At 44.5% G+C, this 12,748-nt stretch overlaps 1 long non-coding RNA gene across 1 annotated transcript in view; it reads left to right on the top strand.

Moving 5' to 3' along the window:
* The window catches only part of LOC124805268, a 713,999-nt gene that overhangs the window by 473,913 nt on the left and 227,338 nt on the right, over window positions 1–12,748 (top strand). Inside the window, exon 4 of the long non-coding RNA XR_007017425.1 lies at window positions 3,431–3,479. This is a non-coding gene — a long non-coding RNA (uncharacterized LOC124805268). The remainder of the gene's footprint in view (window positions 1–3,430; window positions 3,480–12,748) is intronic.

Raw genomic sequence — 12,748 nt, 5'->3', positions numbered from 1 at the left:
TTGTGTCCTGGGTCCCGCGTGAGCTTCACCTCACTACATCTTTCCCAGTTGCCAATGCTAAAGTAATTTTGAATGGAGTATAGCAATGAATAAAAGTACTTAGCAGCGGCAATATCCTTGGATGTCCTGGCGCCTATTGTTTAAGAAGCATCATCTGTTAGTGATTAGTGATGTACTCTTTTAATAATACACACATCAAAAACAGTTTTGCACCACCTCGGTTTCGAGAGTTTCGGAACCTGTACAGAAAATTGGAATAGAGATCATCATAAACATCATTTCCGGCCTTTTTATTGCTCGTGAAAACCACACATTGCATGTTGTACCACCATACAGCGCGACCTTCAGAGGTGGTGCTCCAGATTGCTGTACATACCGGTAACTCTAATACCCAGTAGCACGTCTTCTTGCATTGATGCGCGCCTGTAGCCGTCGTAGCGTACTATCCACAAGTTCATCAAGACACTGTTGGTCCAGGTTGTCCCACTCCTCAACAGCGACTCGGCGTAGATCCCTCATAGTGGTTGGTGGGTCACGTCGTCCATAAAGAATCCTTTGCAATCCATCCCAGGCATGTTCGATTGGGTTCATGTCTGGAGAACATGTTAGCCACTCTAGTCGAGAGATGTCGTTATCCTGAAGGAAGTCATTCACAAGATGCGCACGTGAATTATCGTCCATGAAGAAGAATGGCTCGCCAACATGCTGCCGATATGGTTGCACTATGGGTCGGAGGATGGCATTCACGTATCGTACAGCCATTATGGCGCCTTCCATGTCCACCAGTGGCGTACGTCAGCCCCACAGAATGCCACACCAAAACAACAGGGAACCTCCACCCTGCTGCACTCGCTGGACAGTGTGTCTAAGGGGTTCAGACTCACCGGGTTGCCTCCAAACACGTCTCCGACGGTTGCCTGGTTGAAAATATATGCGACACTCGTCGGTGAAGAGAACGTTATGCCAATCCTGAGCGGCGCATTCAGCATGTTGTTGGGCCCACCTGTACCGCGCTGCATGGTGTCGTGGTTGCAAAGATGGACCTTGCCATGGACATGGGTAGTGAAGTTGCCGATGATACAGCCTATTGCGCACAGTGTGAGTCGTAACACGACGTCCTGGGGCTGCAAGACAAGCATTATTCAACATGGTGGCGTTGTTGTCAGGGTTCCTCCGAGCCTCCGCAGGTAGCGGTCATCCACTGCAGTAATAGCACTTGGGCGGCCTGAGCGAGGCATGTCATCGACAGTTCCTCTCTGTATCTCCTCCATGTCCGAACAACATCGCTTTGGTTCAGACCGAGATGCCTGGACACTTCCGTTGTTAAGAGCTCTTCCTGACAGAAAGTAACAATGCGGACTTGATCGAACCGCAGTGTTGACCGTCTAGGCATGGTTGAGACGACACGAGCCGTGTACCTCCTTCCTGGTGGAATGACTGGAACTGGTTGGCTGTCGGACCCCCTCCGTTTAATATGCGCTGCTCATACATGCTTATTTACACCTTTGGGCGCGCTTAGTGACATCTCTGAACGTTCAAAGGGACACTGCCTGTGATACAATATCCACAGTCAACGTATTTTTTCAGGAGTTCTGGGAACTGGCCTGATGCAAAACTTTTGTTGTTGTGTGTATTACAATACTTCCGCTTACAAAGTCCACAATTACAGAGTATCTTTAGACCTCACTCGAAAGTCTGTTTCGCGGAGTAAAGAAGTGTGTTTTTGAATTTGATTTCTATAAAACTGCGAACGAAAGAAAAAAAAACAACAGCGTGTATTATTCAGAGTAATACTGCTACATCACTCATTAGTCGATATTTCCCCTTCAGACAATCTATATTTGTTTTCATCCCTATTAAATTAAAAATACCACTGAAATCACCACAAGTGGGTAATAAATTAAAAGAGTGCAAAAATTCTATTTTTTTATCGCAGCTCCGACTACACGTTTACAGTATTGCTGAAAATGTCTGGGAGTTTTGATTAAGATCTCGTGGATCAGAACGTTTCTGAAAACAATTCAACTGTAATAGCAACATCTTTTACATATGCTTTTATTCCAATATGTGGCCTGCGGCCTTGCCACAGTGGTAACACCGGTTTACGTCAGATCACTGAATTTTAGCACTGTCAGGGTTGACTAGCACTTGGATGGGTCACCGTACGGGTTTGCCGAGTGCTGTTGGCAAGTGGGGTGCATTCAATCCCTGTGAGCCCAATTGAGGAGCTGCTTGACTGAGAAGTAGCGGGACCGGTCACGAAAACTGACAACGGCCAGTTGAGTGGTGTGCTGAGGACATGTTCCTCCGTATACCCATCCAGTTATACCTAAAGCCTTAAAATGACACGAGGCCGGTCGATATCGTTGGGCCTTCAGGGCTTGTTCTGACGTCTGACGGTGTTTGTTTTTTGTTTATATTTAAATATGTTGCTGTATTTTTGGTCGTAATTACAAGATACACTCCAAGAATATTTTAAGGAGCGCTCCACTAGTTATTTCAGCATTAAGATTCTTACTTCTCCTCGCTCAGATTTAATTATCTCTCAATTTTTTTCCCATCGTCAAAAAAGAAGGAAGGAAGGAGGGAAAAAATCACGCTGTAATCTTTGTTGGCTTTGGAGTGCCATCTTGTCAGATGAGACAGTCATCAGCCGGGACGAGACAGCTTCTTCATATGTAGCAAATGCTTGAGTACAGCCCACACAAGATATCCGAAAGTTGGGTGGGGAGGGGGTAGGGTCTGGGGGAGGGGGGGGGGGGCGCTTGGGTCACGCCGACCCTACATCGAATCCACCCTGCACGTTAACAACGAGGACCATTGTGCCGCCCAGACTGGATGTGGTTTTTAGGCTGTTTATCACATCTAATTAGGTGAATACTGGGCTGGTACCCTAGACCCGCCTCTGTTACACGATACGCAAACATTTCGAAAACGTTCTCATATTTCACATAGCTTACACTGGATGCAGACAGATGGGGTAGACGAATGCCATAGCGGGAAAGGGTGTAGCGGGGGGGGGGGAGGGGGGGCCTTGGGAAGGCCTGGCGGCTGGTCGATCCAGATTAATATTAACTCTATGAAGATGTGGGGTAAAGGCCAAGTAAAAGGTAAAAGAGGAAGATATTGCACAAATATAAACCTGCTAACCCAAATAATGGCAGACCTTAACAAGTTTTTAATTTTTGCCTGTAACTGAAACTAATTTAATTATTTAAAGTTCCACTCGCTTGACACTTCTATCTTATTCCACTTCTATCATCCTCTCTATTATCTATTTTGTTTTGTACTTGTGAAGTGCTGTACATCAACATGCAGAAATCGTTCCTCTAAACGATTTCATCCATAGCAGATGTTAGAATTAATGAACCATAACTGCAGGAAAATATGTAACAATTTATATCATAGCATTTGCTTACTTTTCTTTCAGGGGAATGTGTCTCTACGTGCTGGCTGCACAAGATGAGCTAAGCCGGGAGGTGAGTAGGCCAACTGTAAGTTCAAACTTCTCAGCATTTTATTTTCGATATGTCTGGAACCGCGAGACCGCTACGGTCGCAGGTTCGAATCCTGCCTTGGGCATGGATGTGTGTGATGTCCTTAAGTTGGTTAGGTTTAAGTAGTTCTAAGTTCTAGGGGACTGATGACCTCAGAAGTTGAGTCCCATAGTGCTCAGTGCCATTTGAACCATTTTTTTATTTTCGATATGGAAACAATTGTAAACAGATTGTCTTGTTTGATGAACTGAGGCAACAGTGGACGTTCTTGATTGTTGTTGTTTCATAACTAATGGTTGAAGAGATGACCTACTCATCGGCAGGCTTTTGCTCTATAGGGGTAATAGGTCGTTAATATTTTATCAGGAGTTAAATTTGAGTTTTGTCTAATGTGAAAACTGAGTGTTCAGCAGAGTTTCAATGTTTTGTTGATATAGGATACTAAAAACCGTATGTTCATTAAAATTGTTCACAGCAAAAAATCTTTTTCTATATTATTATCGCTGTTATTAAAAACCACGCTGCAGATATTGCTTCATGTCCATGCTATTGTAAGATAGTTTTCCACGAAATACGAGTACATCTATGTGTTTCATGTTCTGCACAACATTTATTGGCGCAAAATATTGCGTTCATCTGGATGTTTGCAAAGGCCTCAACCGAGAAAGAAATCTTTATATCTTTGTATAATTTCTTCCATAGCTACTCAGTGGCACGTCGAATTCTCGCAGTAAACATTAAGAACTGGGACATAATTAAAACCATCTTGAATACCTGCAACTGGTCTCACAGCTTCGCGGTACTCACTTCAAGATTTGTTGGAGATAAGAAAGATACAATTTTTCTCCATCAACAGACAAATACCTTTTGCCACTGCTGTGACATCGTCAATAATGCCTTCGTGATCGATTGTGAAATTAACGTTAATAGCGCTTACAAGTGTTACCAATATCAGAATAAATCGTAGAAAACCCACAAACGGTGCTGCAGCTGGTATTAAACATATTTGATTGAAGACGAAAAGGAGCTATATTTTTATAAGATGAATTAATTTAAAGGACAAAGAGAAAAAATACTAATAAAATACATATTTAATAAAACGGTATCTGTTTCACTTGCTTCAAGCTGCTAATGTAACACTATTTGGAGATAAGCTCCAAAGTAAGAACGTAAGTTGATATACTTCGTGACCTTTTTAATATTCCTCATTATATGCAATAAATGCTGCAGCAAGGAATTTTTCGTGTTTTAATACTTCGGGTCCTCGTCCGCTCACATCTATTCAAATTGCGTATGGTTTCTTGAAGTTAACGATGGAAAGGTTCCTAGCTTACAGCTGCATTGGTTATATACCCTGCCTCCCGCAATCCCGCCGAACTGGTCAAATGTTCTGCCTCTAAAGCGATCGGAAAATCGTGACTCTCTAAGTTTTTCCTCGAATTAACAAAATAAATAAATAACTTACGACGTTATAGGAGCCTAATTAGAATAGAAGGATCATGTTGTATATATCAGAGACAGAAACTATGAGCACGAAGAGGTTTACTCAGCCAGTTGTGACAGATGAAAATGCAGGGTATTGATGCAACTGTGTGGGCAACAGATGTGTTGACGGGGATTAAGATCTAACTAAGAGCTGTGCAAGAGCCAATGATATCATCAGTTAGAAACAGAAGGCCACTATTCTACAAGCATATGTGCAGAATGAACATATACCAGATGATTCAAAGGATCTGGAAAATTCCAACATTAAAGAAAATAAAATGGATATGTTTTCAGGAATACGGATAAGGTCTACAATAAGTATGAATTCCAGGAAAAACAGTAGGAAACTGAGATAAAATCAGGGAGATGCTGCACAATTACCAGGGATTTAGAAGCGCAAAAGAATCTAGGAGACGTATAGAGCCTCTGTCAACTGAAAAGACGCTTTGATCGAAAGGCTCAAGAGATAACGGCAGGGTGTCAAGACTCGCAGGAGAACGTGACCTGAGCATGGAAGATGATTTTGATTGTTTTACGCTGGTGTGTGAAACTCAAGGACGCAACCAACTTCCGCATGACGTGACACTACTAAGTAACATAGCTCGATGAATCTTGGACCATACGAAGGAAGAACTGATAAGTGTACTACATAAGGTAACTGAAATACATACACTGAACACGAAGACAAATGGCACTTTTATTCAAAGACAATAATTACTCTGAAACTTCCTTGCAGATTAAAACCGTGTGCCGGACCGAGACTCGAACTCGGGACCTTTGCCTTTCACGGGCAAGTGCTGTACCAACTGAGCTACCCAAGCACGACTCACGACCCGTCCTCAGAGTTTTACTTCTGCCAGTACCTCATCTTCTACCTTCCAAACTTGTGAGGACGGGTCGTGAGTCGTGCTTGGGTAGCTCAGTTGGTAGAGCACTTGCACGCGAAAAGCAAAAATCCTGAGTTCGAGTCTCGGTCCGACACACAGTTTTAATCTGCCAGGAAGTTTCATATCAGCGCACACTCCGCTGCAGAGTGAAAATCTCATTCTGGAATAATTGCACTGTATTCACCGTGAATCATGGTGATCCCCTCGACATTGCAGAAGGCAGGACATGATTCTCAAACGGATGTGTGAGCGCCAGGAACGGTAGTGTGTGCTTTGCAACGTGCTGCCATGCTGGCCACAACGTTGGTAAGGAGTACTCGTGGTAAGGGGTTCCATTCCTCCATCAGCGCGGTTGACAACCGCTGGATGATCGATGGTGGTGCAGTACGTCTGCCCAACGCATCCCACGCATTTAGATTTTAACGGGGAGGCCAGTCCATTCAACTAATGTCCTCTCGTTCCAAGAGCCTCACTGCGCAGTTTGACGCGGTCGAGCATTGTCATCCATAAGAAAGGAGTCAGGGCCAAATGCACCCCTGAAAAGACGCAAGTGGGGAAGAAGTACAGTGTCACAATCACGTTGACCAGTGGCTGTACCATGTTCAAAGATTTGGATATTAGTACGACCATGCAACATTATGCCTCTCCACAGCATAACACCTGGTCCACCAACCGAGTTATGTTCGGCAGTGCTCCCCGGTGCATTACGTACTCTCGAACGACGAGAGGCGGGAACACGCAATGCACCAAGGAACACTGTCGAGAATGAACTGGTATTCCAGGTGTTACGGTGTGAGGAGACAATGTCGCCTCGATGTACTCTCATCTCCAAATCTTCGAACATGTTTCACTCCCCCCTCGACCTTATTGTGACATTGTACTCCTTTCTCATCTTCTTTCAGCCATGGCTTCGTTTATATGGCCCACAACGCGGGACCACATCGAACTGCCTGCCCAGGTGGAGGAGCTCTTGGAACGAGAGGATAGTCGGCGAATGGATTGACCCACCCATTCCGCCCACTTAAATCCCACCCAGTACATGTGGAATGCATCGGGGAGACCTATTGGAACACGTCCACATGCACCAACGCCCTTCCAGCATTTTTCAACCACTCTGGTGCAAGAATAGAACGCCCTATCACAAGAACTTCAATCAACTCAGTGGCCGGCCTGCGAGCATGTTGTAGAGCGTAGACTGCCGTCCGTGGTGATCACACGTCCTATTAAGAATGTAATGTGCAGGGGACGATCATAAATCGCGGTGACTTCATTGTAATCATTTTCTTTGAGTAAAAAATCATTAGTGTTCATCTCACGGTGTATTTCTTTGAATCTCCATTTATGTGACAGCTTGCTGAAAAGTAATACCTCCGTGATTTTTGTGTCAAAATTCTAAACTCTTTTTAAATAAAACGAATATTATTAACACTGTACGTATTATTCTCGGTGTCTACATATTTGGGGCCCTCTGCCGCTAGAGGGCTCCGAACTCTAGTGTGCGGCATGGTGGTGTATAAATTAACTATGTCGGTGCTTCAGAAACAGCGTGCTGTAATCGGGTTTCGTATTCGCAGACTCCTTCCACATATCTGAGCACCCTCTCATTCAACATGTCAATGCCAGACATCACACGAACGCTGAGACCTCTGCAGCCGTCCGATGCTTTGTAGTCACTGTCTCGATTAGCCTCCATACAGTCCCGACTGGCGCCATCCAGTTTTCATCGGTTTCCAGAACTTAAGGAACACCTTCGAGGATTTCATTTTAATACTGATGAAGCTGCGCAGACAGAGGTAGGCTTGTGGCTCCGTCAAAGAAGTTCAAATGGCTCTGAGCACTATGCGACTTAACTTCTGAGGTCATCAGTCGCCTAGAACTTAGAACTAATTAAACCTAACTAACCTAAGGACATCACACACATCCATGCCCGAGGCAGGATTCGAACCTGCGACCGTAGCGGTCGCTCGATTCCAGACTGTAGCGCCTAGAACCGCACGGCCACTCGGACCGGCTGTCAAAGAAGTCAAACATTCTACAGTGACGGTATCAACAAACTGGTCTCTTGTTGGGAGAAATCTGTCCGATGCCAGGGTGACTACAGAAATAACAATGTAGACATGAAGAATAAAAATGTAGAATGTTAATAACGTTTGTTATATTTAAAAAATTCGGAAGCTTTACTTTTCAGTACACACTCGTATTGTACTGTAGCAGTTGTTTCTGTGAATGGTCGAAGTTTCATCGAGCTATGTTACTTGGCTGAGGCACATTTCGTGTAAGTTTTGCACACCAACGTACGGAATCCTCAGTGCGCGTGTCCTATTCGCATTTGGCTTATTTTTTATGAAATTAAGATTGTGCGTTATAGCGGGCCATTCAGGGTAGCACAAGGTGCCTAAGTGTTTGTCAAACCAGGAATGTATGCGTTCAGACCCGCAAGTATGGCTGTTGTCATCGCAGAAGTGACTGGCGTCCACAGTATACTCGTCACGCTGATTTAGAAGTCAGGGCAACATTTGATTACCGATAATACTGAAACAAATAACCTGTATCATGGTCACGTGTACCTTACGGTGTCTGTCAAAGTCATTGTACGAAATGCACTCCCAAAAGATCACACAGCCTCCAGTGGCTTGAGCCATATCCTCCATAATGCGGACTCAAGGGTATCTAATCATCAATGAGCATCTTCAGCTGGATATAGTATATCCGAAGAAACTTGTTGACTCTGTTCCTCATGTCATGGAGACTAGAGATAGTGTCACAAGGTATGTCCTCTGTGTGTAATTCTTGTTTTTTTTTTTTTCATCGTGTTTATTTCTTGATATTATGAAGTTCGGTGTTGTTCTCTTGATCACTCTATTGGGAACAAATAGAAGAACATTTGTATTTGTTTTGTAACACAACACAGCAGTGTACTGAGGAGGGCAGAATTGCCGCTTGCGTGCATGCACCCGCTACCCAGCTGTCAGATCCGGCGCAGTGGGGGATGCCCAGTACATCGCGTGCTGCTAACTGCCGTCAGATCGAGCACAGCTACGTCTGAGATGACGCTGTCTCTCTCTATCGTTACCGCCCTGGATTACGCGGCGCATTTTAGGGGCACGGTCGGTCATTACAGAGTTAACGGTAAATTGGGGATAAGTAATTCAGTAACTGTTTTAATTTTGTAGCACAAACATTGACGAAAAGCGAAGAAAAGGGGCATTCTGCAAGCAATACACAATCAGTCTGCGGTCCAACAAACACATTTATTTCTCTGGAATTTTACACGAGAACAGTAAGTTCTATGCAACGATATATTTCCTTTTTCTTGAGACAAAAAACCTTTCATTTATTCAGATAAAAACAGAAAAGTGGCACGAGACTGGTTGCTCATAAGAAAGAAATGAGATTCAGTTCTTTATCTTGTCATTCCGGTTTTCTTCTGTCTTCAGTGACAGGTGGTAGTGACTTAATAAATTTGAACTTCGTTGCATCATCTTCCTAACGCTTCGGAGCTACCACAAAAGTAAACCTCAAGGATTATTTTTGACTGGTAATATTGTGCACACTGACATAAAGTCTACTTTGTTATCTTACAAAGGCAAGTTTTTCATCCAGAGGACAGTCGAGAGATCAACCCGAAGAAAGATCCTGAAGTGGTCCCGAAACGTTGAGAAGACTGTTACTGAAGCTATTTTTAAGCACACTATGATATTTACACAGCTACTACGACTGTTTCCCGATTTTTACCAAAATTACATTGTTATTACGTTCTGTTTATCAGAAATTTTAATAAATAAGCATTTTCTCCCCTTGCAGAAGAAATCCCAACAATCAAAATTTCTTAAACTACTGGAATTCGATTAATATCGGGATGGGTGCAGCACCGTATAAGATAATGTAGCGATCTTGGCCACAGATGCACGAAAAAGCAGACAGAAGTAGTGAATAACTCCTGCTAAACAATGGACAAAATTGCTGGAAAGCACGCGTTGTAGCTGCGGAGTAGAAAGGAGATAGCTATGAGAAATGTTATGGTTCTTTAACAAATGAAAATTTCCCACGTTATCATAGTTACAGGCAATGAAATGGCTTTCTAACAAAAGAAAGTTTCTTACATTATTCTACAATTAGACATGAAGTGTGCCCGTATGTGCTTCGGATAACAACATTGCATGAACGTGGCACTTCAATATGTGGAAGGCTGATGAAGATCCAACTAGAGGAATGTAACGTCAATGTTACGGAAGAGCCATAAGTAAAGAAGTTCCCAGGACGAAATTCGAGCTCAGAAACAGTTATCACCAGACGAAACTGCAAATCGTACGGTCTTAACTGTGGGTTCTTTGATTGCTTAGGAAGATGGCTCATATGAACATATGGCGTACTAGTTAACTTTGTTACATGAACGATAAAAAGATTCACTTAATTTGATATAATCTTTCGCCACAGGTGTGCTTAATAATTTACAACTGTCATTGACTAATAAAGTATCACTTCTAGCACTAATTAGCAAATTGTTCTCTCGAAGTAAAAAGTTCAACATTTACAAATATACATTTTCATTTGAGACTTGAATAACTCTCTAGTCCTACTCATTGATGTTCACTGCTTCAGCTGAGGTCACGAACTGGGGCAGAATGCTTCCATGCGCGGCTCTGTACTGACTTCCATGTGAGGGCGACTCTGTGCTGAGAGAGAGGATGTGTCTTCTTTACTTCTCCCACACGTCGTTGCGGACTTAAACGAGACGTCGCTAATGCCTGTGGTATCAATGTGCGTTGCCGAATTTGCTGTGGCACCGCTCTCTGGACGATAACACAGAAACCACTTTTATAAAAATGGTTCAAATGGCTCTGAGCACTATGGGACTCAACTGGCTCTGAGCACTGTGGGACTCAACTGCTGAGGTCATTAGTCCCCTAGAACTTAGAATTAGTTAAACCTAACTAACCTAAAGACAGCACACACATCCATGCCCGAGGCAGGATTCGAACCTGCGACCGTAGCGGTCTCGCGGTTCCAGACTGCAGCGCCAGAACCGCGCGGCCACTTCGGCCGGCGGGACTCAACTGCTGAGGTCATAAGTCCCCTAGAACTTAGAACTATTTAAATCTAATTAACCTAAGGACATCACACACATTCATGCTCGAGGCAGGATTTGAACCTGCGACCGTAGCGGTCGCGCGGTTCCAGACGGTAGCGCCTAGAACCGCTCGGCCACTCCGGCCGGCCCATTTTTATAGCGCAATGCTTCCCATTCCATTAGAGATAAATTAAATCTCAGGCGATATTTCTGTGAGCCTGGATGTGAAAATGAATTTAAAAAATTTTGCTCCACAAGAAAGAGCAGATTCTCGTTATTCCAGAAATATTGCGTTTGAAATCAAGAATCTAGTCGCACACCTGCGAATGGTACTCCATATGCACGCTACGGAAGAGCAATCTGGAACAGCTGATTAGATAAGCTTCCGTATTTGCCTGTCACGAATCGCTGCCCACTCACAGACCATAAGAAACTGGACTTTGAAGTAAGAAGCCTGTGTCACGACTCGCCAACATAGCTCTAGAACTTCTGTTGTTGCGCAAATAGCTCGGTTAAATTGCTTTTTCGCGTTTGGGTAATTAACAGGAGGCTGCTCTGCAAAACGTGGCTGGCGGTTCTCGCGCCTGCGTAATGCGTTACGCACTGTGGCGAGAGCGAAACTCGCTTCTTTAGTACAGGGCAGGGCGCTGCGGTGAGGAAAAGCGAAAGTCGCCGGACCGGCTGGGGCCGGACACTGGACGGGTGCGTAAAACGTGAGCAGCGCAGGGCCCAGGTGCGTGCAGCCGCCCAGTTGCCGAGCTGGACAACTACCAAGGCGTCGGCTGCCGGGGCGAAAGTCAGCGCTGTAAGCGCGCCGGACGAAATATCACTGACCCCAGGAGACATCACGTCTTGATAATGGACTCAGTTCGACGACAAAAGAGAGTCCACAAGTTCCTTCAGGTATGCCATATCCAGCAGAAGCCACTTACTGATGATTAGATCTCGTTGGGCTAAAATCTTGCAGCAATGTTGATTTGCTAAGTTTCATCTGCTGTTCCAAATACAAACACCAACAAAAGTTTTCCATCGCTCCGATATGTCGTGCGGGTATGTTGCTATTGTGACCCTATACCGATCGTAAGGTCAGATTATGAGGCAACAGAAGCCATTTAGGCGAGCTATCGTTACTCCTGACGGACCTATCTTCGACGCTGTGCTTCAAGTGCAACTCTTCACCGACGCCTACACTCAGCAAATGACGAACCCCAACAACGACCAACAGGACTCTGGTGGTGGCGGCAATGAAGATGATGAAAGGATTCGGGACTTCGCTACACGGTTCCGGTTACAGCCCATACAGGACCAACCTCAGCTTACGACACTTAGAGAAGTGGCCAAATTTATCCGTAAGACGTGCAACTCGGCGCTAGGAAACTGACCAAATCAGCAATGTGGACTTACAACACCTCTCACGGACGACGGTGGTCCTCCCGACACGAATCATAAATGACTCTCTGGTCAACGCATACTTCCCACCCTGAGTGGGAAGATCGTCTCAATTCCGTAGCCTCACCACGACCTTGAACAACCGATAAATAACCGCGCAATGTGACTGCTACCTCGCTCAGGAAGATACTTCTGAGGATATTGCCTGCAAAATTGACTCAGTGCCTCCGGGACCATTGAATTATTCAGCTAGAAGAATTCAGTTTCCAGCAGAAGGCTGAGAAGACGGTCATCCCCATTTCGTGGCCTGGCCAAAAAAATGGTCCAAATGGCTCTGAGCACTATGGGACTTAACATCTATGGTCATCAGTCCCCTAGAACTTAGAACTACTGTAACTAACCTAAGGACATCACACAAC

This window comes from Schistocerca piceifrons, chromosome 7 (assembly GCF_021461385.2).
Source record: "Schistocerca piceifrons isolate TAMUIC-IGC-003096 chromosome 7, iqSchPice1.1, whole genome shotgun sequence".
In the NCBI taxonomy this organism is placed as follows: domain Eukaryota; kingdom Metazoa; phylum Arthropoda; class Insecta; order Orthoptera; family Acrididae; genus Schistocerca; species Schistocerca piceifrons.
The sequence above is the reverse complement of the archived record's forward strand: the minus strand, read 5'-3'. Positions and strand labels throughout refer to the sequence as shown.